Genomic DNA, 16,070 nt, shown 5'->3' on the forward strand with positions numbered 1-16,070 from the left:
CCAGGCACATTGAGAGATCAAATTATTTATCCCCACTCTTAGTCTCACATGAAGGCAAGAGGAATCCAGGACGAAGTAACAATATTATAATCTTAGTTGCTCATGAAGATCCTGCAGGATGTGGAACTCGCGTATATCATCGAAAGAGAAGGAGGATTCGGCGCTGTTAACGACTGGAATGATGTGCTGTCAGGGGGAGAGAAACAGAGAATGGCCATGGCAAGACTGTTTTATCATAAGCCGCTGTTCGCCATCCTAGATGAATGCACAAGCGCAGTGAGCGTCGATATCGAAGCCAAACTCTACAACAAAGCCAAGTAGCTTGAAATAACCCTCTTCACAGTCTCACACCGAACGACCCTCTTCAAGTTTCACGAGTAGATTATTCGATTCGATGGCGAAGGAGGGTATAGCATCAAAAAATTGTAAAACTGATGAATATAGATTGAAATATTTGCAATTTGAACAGCAATAATTTTATGAATCAGTATGCTAAAACATAATTATAATATCCTCAACGGATGCGTGTCCCTAATTTTATGTGTCTTCAGTAAATGCTAATATTTGTATGCATTTTTTGTTGGCTGATATAATTATAAATGAGTGTTATCAAATGAAATACTAATTATTGCTCTTTTTGGGTTAATCTCCAGGCTAAAATGGGTTTAGTCAATATATAAATTAAATGAACCCAAAATACGCAGAAGCTCTGATTAGTTTAAAAAATGCCAGTTTTGATGAGATTCCTCAGTTCCCCGAAGAGATCATTAAAAAAGCCTTCTAGGAAATAGCAGCCTGCCAAAGCGAGCTCAAATCAAGGAAAAAAGCTCAAGCTGAGAAAAGTAATGAATCCGAAGACGACAAAATATTCATCAAAGCACGAACGGTCATCAAGGTGGATACAATTTACCGCCTCAAGAAGTTCATGCTGATCATGCATGAAAGACGGTTATCCAAAATACGAGAACAGTTTTGGGCATATGGCGGGTAAATCAAAAAGAAAGAACTCGTCAATCTCTCCGAACCATAAAAAGGATTCTTGTTAGAGTACACGTTATATTAAGGTAGATATAAGAAACTGACGAACCAGTACATGGACGATACTCAATTAGAGCTGACACTCGATTTGGATCCCCCTATCGATACCTTAGTCGAAATTAAAGTGGTCAACGATTGCGGCTAAATACTATAGCTTGCAGAACAAGGAGGGAAGTTCTAAAAGAATTCTGTGCACTTAGTGAGAAAGAGGACAGTGGAGAAACTGATTCAGAAGGGAGATGTTGTGATAATCAGCTGATCATATCCTTAAATAGTTCAGATTTATAATCAATCAATCATATCGAGATGATGTACAGTTTCTAATAGCTGGTCTCTTAAATCGAGAAATTTGCCGGATCGCTCTGTCGAATTATGTAAAAGATACTGACAGTTCTCATTTTCGTTGCAATCACACTGCTTTCCTACTACTTCCTCAATAGCCTCATCACAACCGCACATTATGAACACCATAGCTACTCGATGTTGTTTTTCTATGCGTGCGGGGTGTTGGTGTTGTACAGCATCATTTTCAACTACATCATGTGCAATCGGATCGGCCCTGGAAATTCGAGCGATTTGCTCGAGAGTGTACCAAATTTCAGGCAGATAATATAAAAAAAGTGTAAAAAATGCCATGTGGAAAAACCGATACGAACACATCACTGTTCAATTTGCCAGAAATGCGTGCTACAAATGGATCGTATGAACCAGCTTATTTAGACCACTGCCCGTGGATGGGATGCTGCATTGGACACAATAACAGGCAATACTTTCTTAACTTCTTAGCCAGTCTCATCACAGTTTCATTCCTATACATTCAGATGATGTAGAAGTTTAGGATGTTTCGTAACTATTAACAATATTTGTATAGACGGAGAGGTGTACTATTTGATGTATTCTATTCTATTGGTTGTTGGATCCTTTGCGCTTTTTCATTGGTGGATTGCCCTTAGAGGGCGAACAACCCTTGAAGTTTGTGAAATATCTGATGGCTACAAGCCTTCTTCAAGTATCTGCAAAAACTTACAAATAATATTCGGGACCACCAACATAATTGTAGCACTACTGCCAATGTATCGGAGACTAGCATATTGCGGCCATGAATGGAATCTAGAGTCACACATGCTCTCAATAAACAGTGTATCCAGTTAAAGGACACTTATTCTCTCGGAGGGAGATCTCTCATAATAAATCAAGCTGTGAGTGAAGATTCTAAAGCAGTATATCGAATTGAGGAAATATAAATTAAACAATATAGTATTTATAATTTATCTGAGGAGTATTCAGGATTATGAATCGGCCTAAGCAATCCCAATGTTTTAGCATTCAGCACAAGAGTTTGTATAGTTCACATCCTTATACTGTCGAAGGCAGTTCAGTGCTTCCGATGCGATGTCTGACTAGTCTTACAAACAATATGCATTTCCATTGCGAAATTAAGTCGAAATTGTTTAAGGGGAATAATACGCAGTGTGATGAGGAAAATAATCGATACAATCGTAAAGCGAATGAAAATATAAACTAAAATATAAAAAGCAGGCAACATTAGAGTACTCATAAATTTAAGAAGCCATTACGAAATAAATAGAAATAAAATCGAATTAAAATCGAATACCAAAAGATTGTGCCGAGTGACACAAAGTTGATAGCAGGATCAAGAGGATATTTCAGCATGGTTTCGAACTAGTAAGCTGTAATCAAGCAACGGAAATATAAAGAGAGTCTCGATGGCTGCCCCGAACTAAAAAGGTCGTACAGTGGACTAATACCGAATAATTTGTTAAATAATGTGTCGAATCATATCTCCAGCCTCTTGTCAAAGCAGAATACTCGAAATAGATTGGTTGGCAAAAATAGTGAGGGAAGTAATTTGGCGAACTTCCGATAAATTGAAGATATCATACTGCCCAAAAATCATAGAAAATGATAATTGTAAATTTATACTACCATCATTTGCACTCATACCAATTATTTCCTAGCTTTGCGTCCACTTAGAGGCTTATTAATAAATCTTATTCAAAGGGATGGCACATATTATGTTTCACAATTTCGAATGCTCTTTCCGAAGTTTATTCTGGCCCTTCCAAGATGAGCTCATCATGGATCTGTAGGAGCAGTCTCCAACCCAATTCCCTCAGTTCTTGGTCTTTATGAATTTTGACCATGGCAGCAATAACAATGTCGGCCGCCCCTCCTTGCACTGGGGTGTTTATTGCCCTCCTCAATCCCATTCCGAAAAAGGACCCTTTCTTTTAGGTGGATGTGAAAAACTTGTCGAGCTTTCGGTATCTTCCGAGCAGGGTTTGAGTTTTCTTTTACTTCTTAGCAATTTCCTGTTTCATTTTTTGCCATTTCTCAACTTCAGGGCGATCATTGAACCATGACTTGATGACCTCCTTTGCCTATTTAACCGTGCAGTTCCAATCCTCTGCAAACCCCTGCGCAGTCTTTCCATAGGCAATTGAAAAGTTCACGGTTTTTGCCTTCTTCCTCTCTTCTGCATACTTATCTTTGAGCAAAGGTAATGGCCCCTCTCCCTTGGATCGATCCCATTAAAGAAGTATTTTGCCATCTTCGAGATCTTTTCTAATGTAATCGAACATTCCAATGGCAGTCCTCGAATGAAAGTCTCCCCCTGATTAAAATGCCTCTATCATTTTCTTGCAGTTAGTTAGATGCGCTAAAACTCGCAACTAAAGCTGCCCATAATCCGCGACGATCAACTTTTTCCCTTTCGCCGCGACGAAGCCTGATCTAATTTTATAAACATCTTTTCCATATGAAGGCTGATTTTGTAAATTAGGCTTCTTCGATGAAAGTCGACCAGTTTCGGTATTAATGTTCAGCGAGCAATGGATTCTATCGTTTTCATCTGTAAAAGACTGCAAAGGCTGAATGAAAGTTTGCAGCAGAGTTTCAGTATGTCTATATTTTATCAAACACTACAAAGCCTCCGAAATTTAGCGTCCAAACTCTTCTTGACCAATTCGCTTAAAATGCTAATAAGCCTATCCGAGTCTTTTTTCCTTGGAAGATCCTGCCAAAATCTGTAAAGTGTTATTGTCAACTGATGGCAGTCCAGTAGGGGTTACTTTCACAGCTGGGATTCCAAGACCTGTTATCGACATCTTTATCGATTTTTTCCCCCTTTGCGGATCATCATTAGAGACTGTAAACTATTTGACGAGGGGCAACCCAGTAATTTATTGCCTCACTGATTTTTTCCTGAGGACAGTTTCACTTGAATCTGATTATAATGCCTCTTCTTGAAGCTGCTACATTTATTCATCGATTTCTGAGGAATCATTCTATCTTCGGATTATTATTTTTTAATTTGAGCTTTTGTCGACAACAAAGGGCGCATGCAACAACTGCTGCATTTGCATATGCGAAGAGGGGTTAAAATGGTCAATGTTTGAGCATTTTTGGAATTTATTAACAAAGGTTAGAAATTTGTTTTGGTTTAATTGAATTTATGCGATGGCTTCTAACTCTATCTTTTTCATATGTTCTAAATTTATCTTAAATCCTTCTCTTTCCATGTCGGTGAGTAATTAGCCAAATGGGAGCCAATATTTCTCGTAAATCTTCCATGTGTTTTCGAGACCTTTGTAGGCTTCGGATTTTTGATTCTATAATGCCACTAAATAAACAATTAAGTACGTTGAAGTGCTTCGCGTAGAAAAAAAGTCGATTATGCATCTCGTACAGAATACTGTACCCATTTTTCGATATACTCCTATTTAGTATGCATCATGAGAGTTGTAGGAAACTAATAGACTTTGCCCTCAGAGCCATCTTTCAGGATTTTTTTCTTAGCAAAGAGACTTTCGAGCTTTGTTTTTTAAACTTTGAACAAGTTCTGATACATGCTTTCATATTTTTTCAAGGATTAAATTAAACCTAAATAGAATTGCTTTTCTTCAGCAGCCACTTATTTCAGCTTTTGCTCGTATTTTGCTACTTTCCTTTTTGTATAAATTTCAAAGATCTTTTTCAGTCCGACGCTATATTCTCTTGTCAAAGAGGAAAGCGCATATTCCCCGAAATTTTTAGCAGGGTCGTACAATCGAGCCATTTGCATTGTATCTCCGCCAAATCCTCTCACATTAATTCCATGGTTGTAAAATATGTGCCGATCAAACCCATAATTATGCCAACATTTTTTGTACTTTTAGCTCTATAGGTACTCTTTGAAATAACCAATTGTGCCAGCATTTGTTCCGAAATTATCAATGAAAACTTTGGGCCCGTTTCCGAAATCGAACTCTGGACCTGCAAACAAAGATGCACATAGAATTTTTCCATGGCCAACAGGGGACTAATTTTTGATATCAAGGTCAATAGTTTCAGTATCCCAAGCGACGATATTATCAACTTTCTGGAGAATAGAAAGTACCTTTTGAGATTATTAAGCATTGGATACAAAAGTAACCCCATAATTTTTCTTGGCCCTTAGTTTATAGGCCTACATGCTTCGGTTTTGAAAACTGCCAGCATACATTTCATATAGTTTTTACGAGGACGAACCTCCAATTCTGGAGGAAATCACATATTTCGAGAATTAGTTTGTGCAAAAGCCTGCTATATTCGCATTTCGTAAAAGTCTGATCATAATTAATTATAATAAAACACTCAGCTCGGAACAACTCTCAGAACCATCATTAGGGAAACAATCGCTTCAAATTAATTTCGTTAAGTTTAAATTAATCCTGAACTTCATTCATTTATAGCCTTGCAGTGCTTAATTACATATAAAAATATCCTATTGGTAATGAAGTTTTGTATATTCATCAGACCGGTAAATAAATCAATTGACTAAACAATTTCAATTAATAGAGAATCATTCTGAAGGAAGGGTTTTCTCTTTCTCTTTTTAAATCAATCAGTTTTGCGATAAATTTATACTTTTTATATTGGTTGATAGGAAGTGCATTATGGAAGAGGAACTCAATATTGCTAAGATCAGAGAGATGAGTCAGACTTTGGCTTTGACTGACCAAAACGATGAGGCCAGCACATGCTTCCAGGGGCCCACTGGCTCTGGGAAAAGCACTCTCATCAATTTCGTCATGGGCAACACAATGAAAACGGAGAAGCAGGGGTCGAAGTATGTTATCAGCAAAGAGGTGGCTGAGCAGTGCGGCCCTGAGATCGAGAACTCGAACCAGTCCGGAACGAGCATTCCTGAATGTTTCAAGTGGGGCCCATCCCTTTTATTGGATTTGCCTGGGACCAAAGACACGAGAGGTAGCGAGGCTGAGATCCTGAACGGGATTCTGATCCAATAGCGTTTCAAAGCGGGCAAGAAAATAAAGATCGTGGTTGTGGTCTCGATTCACGATTTGAATACCGGAAGGGGAGTTACTTTTATCAAGGACCACTTAGTGCCCATTTGCGAGCTCCTGCAGAAAGACTTCCACAAACTGCATGACAGCCTTTCCATATGCATCACGAAGATCTCTGCAGACTATAGCAGTTCAGATGCACTCTCGATTCTTAGTGACGCCCTCGATGCACACAAAAGTTCCTTTTCAGAAGCTGTCCAAAATATGCTCATGGATACTGTCAGCAAAGAGGAAAGGGTGCTAATGTTTTGGGAGCCCAAACATCCCGAGTTTCAAAACTGCTTACTCAGTATTAGGAAGCGTTTGTCTGAAATGCCTTCCTATGTTCTACAGAACTCGGCGACATTCTCTTTATCCCAAGGAACCATGTATTGCTTAAAAAACTGCCAAAGCCACTTACAGTCGGAATATTAGGACAGAGTTCGGAAGTTCACTAACGAAGTGTCCAAACAGTTTTCAGTAGCGCAAACAAATGCGGATATTCTGAAAAATCAGCAGAATGCTTTGATGAGTTGGCTCAACCAAATAAGGGATCCCACCCATTTTAACATGGAAGCAGCTTACTAAGTGGAAAAAGGCCTCCTCAGCAGTACCCCAAACGACCACTTCGAAGAATTGATCAAAAACTTGACTTTCGTTTCGAAACTTACAGCCGAAGCAATAGACAATCGCCATTAGGAAATTGTCCATTGCCTTTCGTCGAGCATAAACTCCGTTGGAATGGCAATTTCTCTGCTCGAAGAAAGACATAGGATGGAAGTCGCGAACCAAGAGCGAGAGAGAAAGCAGAGAGAAGAAGATGAAAGGGTCAGACAATAGCGAGAGCGTCTGCTGAGATAGAGAGAAGAAGCAGATCGGCTCAGAAATTTACAATAGGAAGCCGAACGAGCTGAAAGAATAAGGCTGATGTAGGAAGCCGAAAGAAAAAGACAACAATAATTGCAATAGTTGCGCAGACAGCTCGGACAGCAAAACCAAAATCCCTCAAGATCCCTCTTGATAGGGTATCTGAGTCCTTCTGATATTATTTGAGTGTTCTCTAAGATACGATTATCTCTGACTGCTTCCTGATTCATATGGAACAGACTCTGCTTTTAAATCATTCAAAATTATACAATAATTGCTTCTTCATTTATTAAAATTTACGGCAACTACCTCATAATAATTTATATACTTCTTGTTCAAACTGGCTGACCGAATGATGATAAATAAGTTTGTGCAGCTTTTTTTATTATTTCATTGCTGGATATGATTGATGATTAACAACACTATAAAGTTTAGTTATCTTAAGACAAATCGAAATCGGAAGAGAGATGACTTCAAAGTCTATGAGTCAAGGAGGAAATAGAAGAATATGAGGAGGAAAAAATGGAGTAGGAAGAAGACTAAAACTATGGATGATCATACAGGAACATATAGATGAAATAGCACAGAAAAGTGCGAATGGGCATGGCAAAAGACTTTTTATTATCATATAAAATGCCTGACAAAAAACAAAGGATTGCAAGAAGATGAAGAAGAAGAAGGTAATTATCATGGATGACTTCAATGGGAACATGGAAAGACTAGCCAACTTCAGTTTCTCAAAGTTGATCAGAGCCCAGTTCGGAGAAAAATTCAAGCATCGGGTGTCGAAATAGAGGACCTCGATTGACTACACATTCACAAACCTAAAGATAGAAAGAGCGATTAAGCAGACGAGACAGAGTAGCGGAACTGGCCATTATCCAATCACATCGTATTAATTAGGTTTCTAGAGGGTGGGGAACAAGAAATGCCCAGATTGCATATACTTTCAAACGGAAACATAAAAAGAATACTGGAATACTGCCAAAAATTGGATATGGCCTACCCGAAGATTCCGAAAGTCAATGAGTATAGACCGATAGTAGCAATGAGTCACTGGGTAAATATTATGGAAAAGCTGCGTAGCGTAATACGAAATTAAGCAGGCAATCGACAGACTGAGCAAGGAAAAAGAACAGTTCCAAAACCAACATGGCTTTATAGATAGGAGATCGATAGACTCAGCAAAAAAGGCAATGGTGCCTGTGTTCAAACAATACAAATACAAATATCTCGGAACTGTATTCGACGATATATTTTCTCAAGGAATCACACAGGCTAACCAAAGCGTTCGAAACAATTTATACCAAAATGTGTCTATCCTATATTCTGAAAGGATAACATCAAATTTAATATCAGCACGTTCATAGTTTTCATACTGCTGAGGATTATGCTGATCCCACTAACATTAACCTAAGAATAAAGAGCTAGAAGAAATAACTCTTTACATTAATAACCCCCTAATTCAAAAAATGGAGTAGGAAAACACTGTAAAAATGAGCATTATAATAGCTACTTTGGTTCTAATCGGAGCGGTTGCTGGACTACACAATTATGATCGGAGATAAAAGTTAAAGATCCTAGATCCTCAGAAGAAACTGGAACAAATGGAGAATTTCTCAGGACCTGAAGAGCCAACAAAAAAATGAAGGAATAAAGGACTCTGATATAAAGGACTTAGAAATGAGATTTTAGCAAGAAATGCAAAATTCAGATTTCGGAACCATTCAACAAAAAAAAGGAAGATGGAAAATACTTGACAATAACATATGACCACATCGGGCAGGAACATGGAATGAACATGCTCGAGCAGAGAGATGAGTCAGACTTTGGCTTTGACTGACCAAAACGATGAGGCCAGCACATGCTTCCAGGGGCCCACTGGCTCTGGGAAAAGCACTCTCATCAATTTCGTCATGGGCAACACAATGAAAACGGAGAAGCAGGGGTCGAAGTATGTTATCAGCAAAGAGGTGGCTGAGCAGTGCGGCCCTGAGATCGAGAACTCGAACCAGTCCGGAACGAGCATTCCTGAATGTTTCAAGTGGGGCCCATCCCTTTTATTGGATTTGCCTGGGACCAAAGACACGAGAGGTAGCGAGGCTGAGATCCTGAACGGGATTCTGATCCAATAGCGTTTCAAAGCGGGCAAGAAAATAAAGATCGTGGTTGTGGTCTCGATTCACGATTTGAATACCGGAAGGGGAGTTACTTTTATCAAGGACCACTTAGTGCCCATTTGCGAGCTCCTGCAGAAAGACTTCCACAAACTGCATGACAGCCTTTCCATATGCATCACGAAGATCTCTGCAGACTATAGCAGTTCAGATGCACTCTCGATTCTTAGTGACGCCCTCGATGCACACAAAAGTTCCTTTTCAGAAGCTGTCCAAAATATGCTCATGGATACTGTCAGCAAAGAGGAAAGGGTGCTAATGTTTTGGGAGCCCAAACATCCCGAGTTTCAAAACTGCTTACTCAGTATTAGGAAGCGTTTGTCTGAAATGCCTTCCTATGTTCTACAGAACTCGGCGACATTCTCTTTATCCCAAGGAACCATGTATTGCTTAAAAAACTGCCAAAGCCACTTACAGTCGGAATATTAGGACAGAGTTCGGAAGTTCACTAACGAAGTGTCCAAACAGTTTTCAGTAGCGCAAACAAATGCGGATATTCTGAAAAATCAGCAGAATGCTTTGATGAGTTGGCTCAACCAAATAAGGGATCCCACCCATTTTAACATGGAAGCAGCTTACTAAGTGGAAAAAGGCCTCCTCAGCAGTGCCCCAAACGACCACTTCGAAGAATTGATCAAAAACTTGACTTTCGTTTCGAAACTTACAGCCGAAGCAATAGACAATCGCCATTAGGAAATTGTCCATTGCCTTTCGTCGAGCATAAACTCCGTTGGAATGGCAATTTCTCTGCTCGAAGAAAGACATAGGATGGAAGTCGCGAACCAAGAGCGAGAGAGAAAGCAGAGAGAAGAAGATGAAAGGGTCAGACAATAGCGAGAGCGTCTGCTGAGATAGAGAGAAGAAGCAGATCGGCTCAGAAAGTTACAATAGGAAGCCGAACGAGCTGAAAGAATAAGGCTGATGTAGGAAGCCGAAAGAAAAAGACAACAATAATTGCAATAGTTGCGCAGACAGCAATAAGACTTAGAAAGAAGGCAGAAATAAGAACAGGCGGCACAAGAAAGGCAAAGACAACAAAACCAGAACAAATCGATTGAGCAAAAAGTTGTCAGATAGACGATTAGGATAGGAAAGCAAACATAAAATGTCGTGAAAAAACTCTTTAGGTGGTGATAGTTGATGTCATTCAACTCAAATTAAAAGTGTAATTAATTGAGGTAAAGTGAGTCCTTACAAAACTCTTGTAGCATTAATTTTTCACTTTTGTGTTATATGTATTGCGCCATAAAGAAAGGAACTATTGATTAATAAAACATCAAAAATATGAATTCATGAGCTTAGTCAATATGAGCAATCATAAGCCTAAAAATGAAAATTCGCAGTCAAAGTGAGTTCATATTTTTTATAGAAATAGCGATAATTATTAATGTATCTGTTTTTGCTAATTTATCAATAACATTCGATTAATTTAAATATAGCTGCATAATATAGAATATTCATCGAAAAGATGAAAACAAATATACACTTCGAACATACAAACAGCCGCAAATGCATCGACATCTCCAATTTCGCACATTACTCAGAGTAATTAGGCAAAATATAACATAACATTAGCGAAATAAAAACAAAATATAAGAGCAAATACATCATTCAACGCGACAAACTTAATAAAACGATGGAGAAGAAGTCGATGAGCATATACTCCCAAAAGGAAAAATAAAGATATTCGTTAGGGAATAACAGAAAAAACTCAACACAAATGCATGCGCATACACAACAAACAATAAGAAATATGAAAAGAATTTCGTAATCATAAATTGTATTGACCAATTCGTCCAAAGATGCTTCATCTCAGGGCCAATACAACAACAATACGATATAGAGGCTGAACACAAGTCTTTTCAGTATTTAAATCGACGAGGATTGCATGATGAACAAGGATTTTAGTAAAAGCCACACATTGTGCAACCAACAAAGTCGAGCGCCAACCTTGCGTATATTTCATTTGACTTAGAAAGAATATTGAAGTATATAAACCAACCAGTTTCATGCAAAACTACTGAGCTCTGTCCATCTGAGAATTTCATCGATATTGTACAGTATAATTAATATCTAAGGTGACAGATTTAATTTCACAGATTGAAAGATATACAAAACGGACAATAGGCAGTTCTAAGGCCATTTACAATGAGAAGCAGCTTAACGACTCAATCGACGCGACCAAACATAGCCTCAGAATTATTACAGCAAGCACAAAACAAACTGATCTTCAATATCCTTCAGCACACTAACCGCACTATGAAGAACTCTTGAAAAGCCACAACAAACTGCACTTTAAAAACCAATAAAACGAATAAGCAATACGAAGGATAGCCAAATAATTAAAATAACACCACCAAAAATAATAAAACTATCTGAAACAAATTTAATTGCTCAGCAGCACAAATCATTAGTACTTCCTTAAAATTACAGTGTTAGAACAATAGATATAATTAACAACAAAGAACATTACAAGGGTGACCCAACAATAAACACGCGAAGAGTAAAGGCTTTTAGAAGCCAGGAATTGCATTGATAAGCTCATTAATATACAGGAACAATGTGCTCAAACATAATCCATTTTAAAACTCTCCATTAATAAACTAGAACAAGAAAAAGGCCAACTAATTAAATAAAATTCACATTTAAAAACTCAGATGAATTAGTTAATGCGATCCCTAAACGATTACGAAGAGCAATCCTTAAACTATCAACAAACCTCATAGCAAATACTCGAAAGCATGAACGAGAAGAGCATCACACTGACAAACAATCTCAACGAAACCAAAGCAAAATTAGAAAGTAAGAATACTTAATTGAGTAAACTATTAACAGCTAATAAAAAATTAAAGGAATAAAATTAAACCTTCCATGAGAAGATGATTGCGCTCTAAGACTCGAAGGAAAGAATGAGGTTATAGAATAAGTAAGTAGAGAGAAGGTTGAGTTAGGAAATAAACCAGGAGAAGGAATGCTGGCAGATGAAGCAACTTGCTTATGAAACTGAATTTAGGAAGATTAATCAGTGCCTTGAGGAATATGCCACAAAATAAGGCAATGTAAGGAAGATAAAATAAAAGCAAAGGAAGGAAATGGAGAGAATTGTGAATACTGTGGGAATTTTCTATTGAATTTTTAGTGATTTCATCTAAATGATTTCATTTTATCCACTAACTCATATTGCTCTGAAATTTGGAATGAGCATTAATACATATTTTCACAGTTTCCCAAATGAGCGAATACTAAAACGATTTAACATCATCCTATCACTTCGAGAAACCTAGTCAGCTGATGGAAGATAACTCTCCGAACATTTGTATATACGATGGCAATAGTGTCGAAGATGCTTGTCTCAATTTTCAGGAGGAGTTCAAGGCCTACAGAAAGAGCATAGAGGCAACCAAAAATAATAAATGGAGTAAAATAGTGGGAACTGTATCACTTTTACTCTAAAGCTTATGGTATGAAATAATGCCACATTTCGTGATGCCGGACTAAATCCTTGGATCAGATATTCCTCGAAATATAATGAGCGACAGGACGAACATCCTCTAGGGTTACTTCGATAACCTCATGAGCTACTGCAGACAACAAAACGAACCATTTTGTATTCTTCTTTATAAGGAGCTGAAGTTGAAGAAATAGCTAAAGCGCAACCTCGAACTCGTAATCAATATTCCAGCATGTAGGTTGATGATCTAACTATTGTGCCCATCGAGAGCAAGAGGACGGACGAGCTGAAGAAGCTGTACATTGATACGGATTGTTCTTTCTCGGAGCCCATTTTATATTTATGCAGATTCAATCTATACGGGCAGCTCGTGAGATATGCTGAGATGGAACTGAGCGGACCTCATCGCGATTTCAAGGCAAATCTGGAAAAATCGAGAACATTGATCAGAGATTGGGAGTTAATGGAAGCAAGGCTCACCAGCTAATGACGCAGTCGGCGCAACAAATGTATTTAAGAAACTATGAGCATTGCTCGATGATATTGAATCAGAAATGGGTAGTCATTTACTACTTCAATATATAATAAGTGGCAACTCGTCAAGCACTTCAATTACTAATATCAAAATCAGAGGCATATGATAGATTAAACATGTTCAAGAGTGAGCATAGCCTCAGTGTGGCCGGAAACTTGGTATATTTGCTCATGAATTTTACGGTAAATGCCCGAAACTGCTCGATTGGTATAAAGACGGTGAGTGTTCATGCTTATGAATCTCACGAAGTCTTCCTTCCCGATGCTTTATTTGCCCCCGAACTTTAAGTCCTTCAACTCTATTTTCGATCTATCGAAGCTCTTGACTATCCTATCTCTCCAATGCTTGTAGCTCTTCACCGCAGACTCGACCAACAACTCCTAACAGCGCCCACCAGCCAGCAGTAATGGCTATGATGCAGGCATTCGATCAGTAAACAATGGATCTTTTTCGGACGGATCGATTGCGAATAAATAGCTTTTCAGCCATTATTTTGACTTCTATGGCAATTGTTTATGCACTAATTCGAGCATATTGCGCTGGCTAACACTCGTATTGTTTTTTTGAAATTTCTGGTAGTTTATTTTGAGGGTGATCAGCTACTCGTCATATTTAATCTGTTTAACGAATCTTTTCAATAGCTAGGCTTGCTGTTCAGGGGCATTGGTGCTTAAAATGCTCTGCTCTTTCAAGATTATTTATTTTGAATATCGCTTTGTATTTGTTATCTTTGCAGGTTAGAGGTCATTAAATCTTTCCTCAATTGCCCGGTGTTACAATATGCTTCGGCTTCTGACTACACTGTCATTTGCAACACTTGGGTTTGATGATAAATATTCAGGGGAGTAGCTAAGAAAGGAGTTGGATCTTTTATTTCGCGATATGGGGTTCGAATTCTTTGAAGTGCATAAATATTTTAATTGAATGGGCAATGATCGCCTTCCCTAATTCCACCTATTCTGATCGAATTTAATGTGTGATTTGGGCTTTTCCGATACGAAATTATTCTCCCTATGTTGACAATCTGGGGGTGCTTTCCCGATTGAGAGCAAGCTATGATATTATTGGGTTATTGTTTGCTTCTGGTCCTCCTCTGGTTAGTTGGCATACTTTTCTAAGAGTTCCTCCTATTAAAGCTCTCCGATGATGCTCTCTATTTTTGATGTAATCGAAGAGAGTTTCTGGATCTTTTCTCGAATATGCTTGCATTTCTTTTAGTTCTTATTCCAAAGGCTGCTGATGTTGCTAATATTGCTGATCTTACTGATGTTGCTCAAATGAGACGGAGATATGCTTTTGAGGTTTAGCGGCTCCTCTTCCTTTCTTTATTTTCTTTCCTTTCTGGGGCACTATTTGGGATCCCACTATTTGGATGGGAGTGTAGCTATGAAATTGTGCTCTGACTTATGGCCCCTCAGCACAAATGGAGAGATAGTCTCCTATTGCAATCGAAGACAAGAATGGTTTGCATGTGAGTTGTATATTTTGCCAATATCTTCCCTTTTACGAGAGCAACTCCTCGTTCTTTATGGTATATACTTTAGTTTCATGTTCTCAATTCGCGAATCGAGCTATTACTGCATCGTATTCTTGTTCTACTTTCCTTTATTTTTGGGATTCACGCAATTGAGATGAACAGAATTAATTGAGTACTCCTTATTTATTATATTATCAATGATCTTATTAGTCGGCTTTCGAATAAAGCTGCTGTCGCGAATCCTACCAGTATTGGCATTCAGGCTGATGTTTTATTTGTTTTTAGCTGATTGCATTATGATGGAGTTCGAATTTATATAAGATTAAAGTATTAACTGTCGAAAATTATATTTATATGGGTGATCGCTATGCTATGCATGGAATAATGAATGAATGAATTTAATTCGATCATGAGAATCCCTGAGTGTCCACTCACGATTTATAGATCCTGACAAAATCTTAGATTTTATTACGGCAAATGGGGCACTCCCTGAGATTCTTTGAACATTTTATGCATGCGGTGTTATGCTTGCATGGCATATACACGCAATCCTTATCGTTTTAGTAGCAAATTATGCATGCGTTGGGGATGGATTTCTCAGTGACAATTGCGGTTTTGATTTTTGATGTGTAAGTATGGTTCGAGCCGAATTTAAAGACTTGTTTGTCTTCGATTTATTCGAAGTTGCTGGCCTCGCCCTAAAGCGACAGTCTCTTCCATGACCCATTGGTTGTGCCCATATCTTCGAGGTAGTACTTGTTTTCAACCGAGTATATGGAGGCATGAATATTGCTGAGATGTTGGTCGTCTGGGAAGTTTATGAGATTGCTGGCCTTTCTTCCAATACTAACCTTGGAGTTTTTTACAATTTAGTACATTGAGCCTTGGGATGGACCCTCCACAATCTCCAACGTCAATAATCCATCCACAAAATGTGCCTGAAACTGATTCGACCCCATTTCTAAAATAGTTTCCTATATAAGCTGACGATATACTGGCTGGATTTGTATTTTCTATATGATCTTGATGAAGGTGCCCGTAGTGCTTCCTGTGTCCCTGATGTAAAACACTCCCTCATTAAACTTGATCTCGGCGTGGAATCTCGAAATACTTTCGTCGAGGATCAGAATCTGGTTCGAACTGTGCCTACCAATTTTGGCACCTTCTTCCTTCACAGAATAAAACGAAGTCTGAGGGC

The sequence above is a fragment of the Brachycentrus maculatus genome, unplaced genomic scaffold, assembly GCF_059751285.1.
Source record: "Brachycentrus maculatus isolate JH-2025_06_01 unplaced genomic scaffold, ASM5975128v1 h1tg001812l, whole genome shotgun sequence".
Classification (NCBI taxonomy): Eukaryota; Metazoa; Arthropoda; class Insecta; order Trichoptera; family Brachycentridae; genus Brachycentrus; species Brachycentrus maculatus.